Here is a 10,636-nt window from a genome sequence, read left to right on the forward strand (position 1 = left end):
GTAGTTTTGCAACATCTGGAGGTCCGCAGATTGAAGACCACTGAGAAGGGATTGACAGGCGGAGAGTTCACTCGAGTATAAGCCGAGGGGGGGGGCGTTTTCAGCACGAAAAATCGTGCTGAAAAACTCGGCTTATACTCGAGTATATACGGGATATCATTTTTACATGCTTCCCTATTTCAATTGCTTGTGGGTTTTGAAACCTCTGTTGCTGTTATTTGATCTGATTCTTTATTGTTTAATTCCAGGGAATACAAATCTTTCCCGTGTCATGTGACCTGTTACCTGTAAGGAACCGTGCACCTGTGTGTCCATGACATGGCCAGATCAGGTTTATATTCCCGGCAAATAAAACAAAGATATTTCCTATTGAAGCAAGCAGAAATCTTGAATTGATACTTAAAGTGGATTTGTTTTCTTTATCATACAACAAATAACTTTTATTTGGGAAAAACCACAGCCACAGATTTTATACAGGATGTTTACCCTGCAGAGAGCGAGAGATTTAGGTCGTGAAGTTACAAATACTTCAGTTTTCGAGAAATAAAAATAACTTTCCACGTCGCTGGTTACAGGCGCTGTGACCATGGATTTTTATAATTACTATGGGAGACAAGACATCTGTAGCTTATCCCACCATGAGCTAGAGGAAAACAAACACTAGTAGGAGATTTATCAAAACCTGTGCAAAGGAAAAGTTGCCCAGTTGCCCATAGCAACCAATCAGCTTTCTACTTTCATTTTTAACAAGACCTCTGCAAACTGAAAGAAGCAATCTGATTGGTTGCTATGGGCAACTGGGCAACTTTTCCTTTGCACAGGTTTTGATAAATCTCCCCCATAGGGTGTATTTACACATACAGTATCCTGCGTATATTTGATGCTGCAGACTTGTAGCGGTGTTCAGTCGTCTGGTTAACATTGAACTCTGCAGCTTCAAATCCTAGGCATCAAGTACCGTATGCGCAGGATACTGTACGTGTGAATACACTTATAAGCGGGAATTTATCAGTTACGATATCTACGATGCGGTTGGTGTTTTGTAAGATCCTGTTTTTGGATAGCTCACAAGTAGAGATGAGCGAACTTACAGTAAATTCGATTCGTCACGAACTTCTCGGCTCGGCAGTTGATGACTTTTCCTGCATAAATTAGTTCAGCTTTCAGGTGCTCCCGTGGGCTGGAAAAGGTGGATACAGTCCTAGGAGACTCTATCCTAGGACTGTATCCACCTTTTCCAGCCCACCTGAGCACCTGAAAGCTGAACTAATTTATGCAGGATAAGTCATCAACTGCCGAGCCGAGAAGTCCGTGACGAATCGAATTTACTGTAAGTTCGCTCATCTCTACTCACAAGCATTACATTTTATCAAAGTATTGCTCATTGTATAATACATTTGTTTGCTGTTACATATATGCATCTAAACTGGAAAACATTCCTGACAAGAGAATTGTGCTCCAGGCTGGAGACAACTTACACTAAAATTGGCACTTTGGTATAAAAAGTTGCGTTTTATAAATCTTGCAAAAATTGCGAAGATATACTTAAAGAGGTACAAACTGTTCCGAATGCTGGAGCTGGCGCCGGGAGCTCGTGACTGATGGCAGTCCTGCCCCCTCATGATGTCACACCTCGCCCCCTCAATTAAAGTCCCCTCCCATAGACTTGCATTGAGGGGGTGGGACGTGATGTCATGAGCTGCCGGCTCCAGTGTTGGGAGCAGTTTGTTCCAAACGCTGAGCAGCGGAGTACCCCTTTAAAGCTTCTTTCACACTGCCATCAGTGCACAGCAGTGTGACAGCCACCAGGAGAGCCAGGTAGAATAGGGGGAGAAATATTACTGCACGTGCCGTCTTTTTCTCCCGCTATTCATCGCCCAGCGGCCCCCATAATAGTAAATGAGATCATGAGATCGTCATGAGATCGACCGTTAAATTCAGAAAAAAAAAGAGGCTTTGATGGCTGTTCTCGACAGAGGGCAACGGCAAGGTGTAAGAGGCCTTAGTCAGTGTTAACCAACCAGGGTGCCGCCAGCTGTTGTAAAAATACAACTCCCAGCATGTTCGGGCATTCGGACATCCACTGCTCAGGGAAGATTATATCCGAGGCAAGTACTGAGTCCGCCCTTAATCACCATGCATTCACTTCCTCCCTGAGTGTACTGTGCTGGGTCTTTTCATGCCCTGTAACCCCCTCCTCTCTGATAGGGCAGGTGTGGGCACAGAGAAGTTTTAGTCTTGCCCTCACTTCCTGGACTTTGTCCCTGCCTGTGCTTCAGCTTGGACAAAGATTGATGCTGCATCCTCAGAGGATTAAGTTCTGGATGGTATGTTTTTTTTATTTTTTCTTTATTAAATGAAAGCATGATTTCTATAAAAAAGAAATGAACATTTTCTTATGAGGTATATTAGAAAGGTTAATGTTTTGCCAAGATGTAAAACATATAAAACGTTTTTAACTTTGACAGTGCCCATTTAAGTGTTTCTCCATTTCCTGGATAATCAGATATGTGACTTTTCTAACCGCAGATCATTCATCTGTGTGTTAGACAAATATACGACTAGGCAAGTTCATTTACACAGAGTTTTCCATTTTTATGAATGTAAGAATTGGAGCTTCCTGCCCCAGGCTATTGTAAAGGTTCTCAGACCAATTTGTAGGACAAATAAATAAACACTCTGGTAAACAGAGATGTCTCTTCTACATCCTGAATAGTTCTGCGTAGGCTTCTCCTGTGATTGTAGCGCAGCAGACAGAGATTACAATAGACTACAGTGTATAGGATCTCTAGCTGGAAGAACTTTTTACCTTTTTTGTACAAAAGCTCAAAGCTCTGTTCCTTAAAGTGTACCTGTTATCAACAACAAAAAAATTATATAATGTAGATAATACCATTATATGTATATTTCTAATATACATTGGTTAAAAAATGTATAAAAATGTGTATATTTTTGCCCCTGCAGCTATTGCATGTGTGTCTCCATGAGGAGACCAAATACAGGAAGTGAGGGTGGACAAGCAGGGCTCTGTACACTAAGAAAAAGCAGGACAGTGAGCACTGAGGCTCTATAACATGTTCCCGGCTCATACATCAGGATGATTGACAAGCCAGGAGTCTGCACACATCCCTGCTTGTCCTGCCCTCACTTCCTGTATTTGGGCAGGGACAGCATTTTTTCACCCAAAAATATATACTATTTTTAACCAATGTATATTACAAATATACATATAATGGTATTATCTACATTATTTCAAAAGTTTTTGTTGACGACAGGTACACTTTAACCCCTTCCCGACCTATGACATACCTGTATGTCATGAGTGGGAAGGTGTTCCCGACCCATGACGTACCAGGTACGTCATGAACATTTTTGCTGCTACTCGCGGCATCCTGCAGCGCCCGGTAAGATGGTGGCTATCACTGATAGCCAGCCAACTCGCCATGCGACCACGGGGGGGGGGGGGGGGGGGGGACGGTGGGGGCGGTCATCTTCATTGGCAGCAGTGAGATCGCCGTAAAGCGATCTCACCACTGCCTCTGGGAGTTTCAAAACTGCAACTCCAAGCATGCCCAGACAGCCTTTGGCTTTCTGTGCATGCTGGGAGTTGTAGTTTTGCAACATCTGGAGGTCCACAGTTTGGAGACCACTGTATAATGGTCTCCAATCTGTGCTCTTCCAGATGTTGCAAAACTACAAATCTCAACATGTACAGTCTGTCCAGGCATGCTGGGAGTTGTAGTTCTGTAACATATGGAAGAGCACAGATTGGAGACCACTGTATAATGGTCTCCAAACTGTGGACCTCCAGATGTTGCAAAACTGCAACTCCCAGCATACCAGACTGCCCAAGCATGCTGGAAGTTGTAGTTCGGCAACATCTGATCCTTCAGATATTGCCGAACTACAACTTTCAGCATGCCTGGGCAGTCTGGGCATACTGGGAGTTGTAGTTTTGCAACAACTGGGGCACACTAGTTGGGAAACATTGGGAAGTGTTTCCCAACCCGTGTGCCTGCAGCTGTTGCAAAAATATAACTCCCAGCATACTCTGATAGACCATTCATGCTGGGAGTTGCAGTTTTGCAACAGCTGGAGGCACACTGGTTTGGAAACACGAAGTTAAGGAATAAACTTTCAGGTGTTTTGCAACCAGTGTTCCTTCAGCTGTTGCATAACTACAACCCCCAGCATGCACGGACAGCCAAAGGGCATTCTGGGAGTTGTAGCAGTATGCCTCTAGCTGTTGCATAACTACAAGTCCCAGCATGCCCTTCTGCTGTCACTGCATGCTGAGGTTTGTAGTTTTTGCAACAGCTGAAGGCACACTGGTTGCGAAACACCAGTTTGTTATCTAACTCCGCGTTTCGCAACCAGTGTGCCTCCAGCTGTTGCAAAACTACAACTCCCAACATGCACGGACAGCCAAAGGGCATGCTCGGAGTTGTAGTTTTGCAACAGCCTGATGTTTGCCCCCCCCCCCCCTCCCCCCAATGTGAATGTACAGGGTACACTCACATGGGCGTAGGTTTACAGTGAGTGCTGCAAGTTTGAGATGGTGCAAATTTTTTGCTGCAGCTCAAACTCCCAGCTGCAAACTTGCTGTGAACCTCTGCCCGTGTGACTGTACCCTAAAAACACTACACTACACTTACCTAAAATAAAAAGTAAAAAACACTACATATACACATACCCCTACACAGCCCCCCTCCCCTCCCCAATAAAAATGAAAAATGTCTGGTACGCTACTGTTTCCAAAACGGAGCCTCCAGCTGTTGCAAAACAACAACTCCCAGTATTGCCGGACAGCCATTGACTGTCCAGGCATGCTGGGAGTTTTGCAACAGCTGGAGGCACCCTTTTTGGGAATCACTGACGTACAATACCCCTATGGACACCCCTATGCAAATCCCTAATTTAGGCCTCAAATGTGCATGGTGCTCTCTCACTTTGGAGCCCTGTCATATTTCAGGGCAACAGTTTTGGGACACATATGGGGTATCTCCGTACTCGGGAGAAATTGCCTTACAAATTTTGGGGGGCTTTTTCTTCTTTTACCCCTATGAAAAGGGGAAGTTGGGGTCTACACCAGCATGTTAGTGTATAAAAATAAAAATTTTTACACTGACATGCTGGTGTTGCCGCATACTTTTCATTTTCACAAGAGGTAAAAGGGAAAAAAAGACCCTCTAAATTTGTAATGCAATTTCTCCCGAGTACCGAGATACCCCATATGTGGGCGCAAAGTGCTCTGGGGGCGCACAACAAAGCTCAGAAGGGAGAGTGCGCCATGTACATTTGAGGTGATTTGGACAGGGGTGGCTGATTGTTACAGCAGTTCTGACATAAATGCAAAACAAATATCCATATGTGACCCCATTTTGGAAACTACACCCCTCAGGGAATGTAATAAGGGGTGCAGTGAGCATTTACACCCCACTGGTGTATGACAGATTTTTGGAACAGATGGTCTGTGAAAATGAAAAATACAATTTTTCATTTGCACAGTCCACTGTTTGAAATATCTGTCAAACGCCAGTGGGGTGTAAATGCTCACTGCACCAGTTATTAAATTCCCTGAGGGGTGTAGTTTCCAAAATGGGGTCACATGTGGGGGGGGGTCCACTGTTCTGGCACCATAGGGGTTTCCTAAATGGAACATGCCCCCCAAAAACAATTTCAGAAAAACTCACTCTCCAAAATCCCAGTGTCGCTCCTTCCCTTCTGAGCCCTCTACTGCGCCCGCCGAACACTTTACATACACATATGAGGTGTTTACTTGAGAGAAATTGGGTTACAAATTTTAGGGTGATTTCTCTCCTTTTACCCCTTGTAAAAATTTAAAAATTGGGTCTACAAGAACATGCTAGTGTAAAAAAATTAAGATTTTGAATTTTCTCCTTCACTTTGCTGCTATTCCTGTGAAACACCTAAAGGGTTAAAACACTTACTGAATGTCATTTTTAATTCTTTGGGGGATGCAGTTTTTATAATGGGGTAATTTATGGGGTATTTCTAAAATGAAGACCCTTAAAATCCACTTACAACCTGAACTGGTCCCTGAAAAAGTACGATTTTGAAAATCTTGAGAAAAATTGGAAAATTGATGCTGAACTTTGAAGCCCTCTGGTGCCCTCCAAAAGTAAAAACATGTAAATTTTTTCATGCATACATAAAGACGTATTGTATATGTGAATCAATATATAATTTATTTGGAATATCCATTTTCCTTACAAGCAGAGAGCTTCAAAGTTAAAAAAATGCTAAATTTTCAAAGTTTTCATGAAATGTTTAGATTTTTTACCAAGAAAGGATACAAATATCAGTGACATTTTACCAATAACATAAAGTAGAATATGTCACGAAAAAACAATCTCTGAATCAGAATAAGTAAAAGCATTCCAGAGTTATTAATGTTTAAAGTAACAGTGGTCAGATGTTCAAAAAATGCCCAGGTCCTGAAGGTGAAAATGGGCTGGGTCGTGAAGGGGTTAAACATGAAGCTCCAAATCCTGGGATTTCCCCCCAAATCCTTTGATAGTTATCATGGGAAAATAAGAGCTATGACCCCCTAAGGCAGTATTTTCCAAACGGCGTTCTAGCTGTTTCAGATGTACAACTACCAGCATGCCCCAACAGAATGCCAGGTGCCAGCTGTAGAACACGGGGGGCCCAGCCGCTGGACCCCCTGCGATCAGATATCTTATCCCCTATCCTTTGGATTGAGGATAAGATGTGTAGGAGCGGAGTACCCCATTTAAAGTTATACATACTAATATATAATATCTGGCTTGCTATATATTTACAGAAAGACATTTTTCCCATCTCATCATTTAACTTCTGGGTAAAAAGTAAACTTTATGATGTATTTTTCAGATTTTGCAGTACCCTAAAAACTCTTCAAGCAGTAGTACCCAGTAACAATACAACATATAGGAAGACTTTACTCCTTGATGCCTTCTTCCATTACTAACAGCATCAATTTTATACAGTTATCCCTTAAATTACAATATTAATTGGTTCCGGGATGACCATTGTATGTTGAAACCATTGTATGTTGAGACCATAACTCTATGGAAACCTGGTAATTTGGTTCTGAAGCCACTTAAATGTCACCCAAAATAGAAAAAAAGTGAGGATTGAAGAATAATTAAGATAATTAATACAGATACAGCAAGTCCTTACATATAAAAGTAAGAAAGATCTGCTGGGAGCTGTAATCACTGTTTATGGAGAGGACAGGAGCTTCTTCAGGGTCCTATACAGTACACCCAGTGTCCCAAATGGAGCCGCCCTCATCTGGTGTCCAAAGGAGCAGCTAACTCTGACACAGGTGAAGTGTACCAAATAGAGGCCTGCATTGGGATTGGGATCCTGCGGGCCCCAACCCAAAATGTGTGGGTGCGGGTGGTCAGGCACTATGGTCAGGCAATCTGTTTAAAGGGGTATTCCAGGAAAAAAAACTAATTTTATTTTTTATTATATATTTTTTTTTATATATATATCAACTGGCTCCAGAAAGTTAAACAGATTTGTAAATTACTTTTATTAAAAAAAATCTTAATCCTTTCAGTACGTATGAGCTTCTGAAGTTAAGGTTGTTCTTTTCTGTCTAAGTGCTCTCTTATGGCACGTGCCAGTTTTGAAGAGATTTGCTATGGGGATTTGCTTCTAAACTGGGCGGTTCCCGAGACAGGTGTCATCAGAGAGCACTTAGACAGAAAAGAACAACCTTAACTTCAGAAGCTCATAAGTACTGAAAGGATTAAGATTTTTTAATAGAAGTAATTTACAAATCTGTTCAACTTTCTGGAGACAGTTGAGATATATACGTATATATATATATATATATATATATATATATATATATATATATATATATATATATATATATTTAGACTAGTTAGGAGTAGCCGTATTAGTCCAGTGATGCAAAAAGGAAAATCATCGATGATTTTGCTATATATATATATATATATATATATATATATATATATATATATATATATATAAATAAAATATAAAACGTTTTTTTCCTGTATAACCCCTTTAACTTTCTGCCACCAGTTGATAAAAAAAAAAAAAAAGTTTTCCACCAGAGTACCCCTTTAAATCTAGCACAAACTTTGACTTAGTGCAGTGTCTCCCAACCAGCGTGCTTCCAGCTGTGGCAAAACTACAACTCCCAGCATGCCCGGACAGCCTCCGGCTGTCCGGGCATGCTGGGAGCTGTAGTTTCGCCACAGCTGGAGGCACCCTGGTGGGGAAACACTGACTTAGTGAGTCTGCTGGACGGACACAGTTGGGAAATAAGTGAAGGAGAAAGAAAATCTGTTCCACGCTCTACACCCAGCTGTTCTAGTCGGCGTAATGTGACAGGGATACGTGTTGGAGCATGTCAGGAAAATGGGTTTCCCTAAATGACCACTGCTTGGTAGAAACAGGAATGTTTACAGCGGCGGATTAATCCGAACTATATGTAGAAATCTGTATGTTTTGCCTGTAAGAAATGTATAGAGGTATTTGGAACAAAGGTCGGTTTTCTCGCTGTAAACATGGCGTTTATGGTAAGGCATTAAGGTAACAAATCTTAGGGCTTGAGGACTCAGCTGACGTTACATGTGTAATCTGCTTCACAATGTCTCCTCTGCATCACATGAAGGCCCTTTTACAACAGAGAAGTATTGTACTGTAGGCCGCCAAATCCCAATACGTGACAAGTTGTATCGAAGGCTTTCAGCTATTTTAAGATAACAATAAAATGACCCAATAACCAGAACGGCTTAGTAGAGTCACATAATAACACGGCTATCGTGCATTTATATGTAGATCTACATATGTTACGTAAATACTTATATTTTCTGTATTTCTTGCCGTTTTTATAGCCAGAACATATTTTGCAAACAATAACTGGACTTTACAAAAAGGCAGCCAAATGAGAGAATTAAAGGGGTACTCCGGTGGTAACCTTTTCTTTTTTTTTTTTTATCAACTGGTGCCAGAAAGTTAAACAGATTTGTAAATTTACTTCTATTAAAAAATCTAAAGGGGTATTCCGGGCAAAAAAATGTATCCCCTATCCAAAGGAATGATCGCGGGGGGCCCGCTGCTGAGACCCCCCCCGCATTCTATGTGGGGACTGCGTCTCTAGTTTCGGAAACCTTGGTGCCATGCCCCCCTCCATTGATGTCCCATAGATATGAATGGGGGGGGGGGGGGGGCGTGGCGTGACGTCACGTCCCCAATCCCGGAAACCTGGAGGTTTCCGAAACTGGAGATTCAGCAAACTCATAGAATGCCGGGGCTACAGGGAGATCCTGGGGGGGGGGGAGGGGGGGGGGGGTCTCAGCAGCGGGCCCCCCGCAATCAGACACCTTATCCTCTATCCTTTGGATAGGGATAAAATATTTTTGCCCGGAATACCCCTTTAATCCTTCCAGTACTTATTAGCTGCTGAATACTACAGAGATAATTATTTTCTTTTTGGAACACATATTTTGCTCTGGACAGTTCCTAAAATGGACAGAGATGTCAGCAGAGAGCGCTGTGCTCGTGATGTCAGCAGAGAGCTCTGTGTTCCAAAAGGAAAATAATTTCCTCTGTAGTATTCAGCAGCTAATAAGTACTGGAAGGATTAAGATTTTTTAATAGAAGTAATTTACAAATCAGTTTAACTTTCTGGCACCAGTTGATAAAAAAAAAAAAAAAAAAAAAAAGTTTTCCACCAGAGTACCCTTTTTAAATCTCCTATTTACAGTGTAGGTTATAAGGGTCTGATCACGAGGGGGTCCCAAAAGCTTCTGTGTGAATAGAGTGGAAAGCTCTGCCATAAAGTTTGAACAGACATACTCCACTCCACTTCCAAGCTTTGCACGTCTAAAAAAGGGTGTCACCAACAGGAATAGTTTTGTGACAGGCTCCTTGCTGTACACCAATTAAACATATCAAGTGGCGCGCCCTACAATACCAATATCAGCATTACAAATATGGCTGGTATCCCCCCTGTGTCATTTCATTACCTCCCTTCATCATGTCCCTATGCCATTTCAGCACCCCCTATGCCATTTCCTTTCCTTTCCCCTTGATCCCCCCCTTGTGTCACTTCATACCGCGACATTTTCCACCAGGCCTGTGTCTATTAGTGCTCTCTGGCAGCTTGGTGGGCCTGACGGGTGAAATCCTCCTGGCGACACTGACGAAAAATGTCCCCTCGCTCCAGTCCTATACAAATTGAATAGAGAAGTCACGTACATAGTATCCTATGATGAAAGTCAGATCAACAAAAATGATAACCTTTAGTATAGAACAATGGTTACTTTCTTTTTTAGTTTTTTCTAATTTTTGTTAGAAGAAACCCAAACAGCCAGTCGTAGTCATCATGAAATATTTATATAGCACCGATGATATTTTACAAAGCTTGTCATCAGTCCCTGTCCCAAGTGGGGCTCACAATTTAAATTCAAAAGAACCTATGAATATGTTGTGGGAGTGTTGAAGAAAACCAGAATGCCCTAAGGAAACCCACACAGGCCATCGCTTTCCTCCATACAGTTATCTCTAAACCTCAGTGCTGCAAGGCAGCAGTGCTTACAACTAAGCCACTGTGCTGCCATATTGTTTGTATGAATGGGAGGTA

The 10,636-nt window shown here is 42.1% G+C and overlaps 1 protein-coding gene across 4 annotated transcripts in view; it reads left to right on the top strand.

The window, feature by feature from the left end:
• Positions 1-10,636, top strand: part of LRP1 (LDL receptor related protein 1) — a 328,104-nt gene that overhangs the window by 69,923 nt on the left and 247,545 nt on the right. The gene's annotated exons all lie outside the window — the stretch shown is intronic.

Source organism: Hyla sarda, chromosome 2 (assembly GCF_029499605.1).
Source record: "Hyla sarda isolate aHylSar1 chromosome 2, aHylSar1.hap1, whole genome shotgun sequence".
Classification (NCBI taxonomy): domain Eukaryota; kingdom Metazoa; phylum Chordata; class Amphibia; order Anura; family Hylidae; genus Hyla; species Hyla sarda.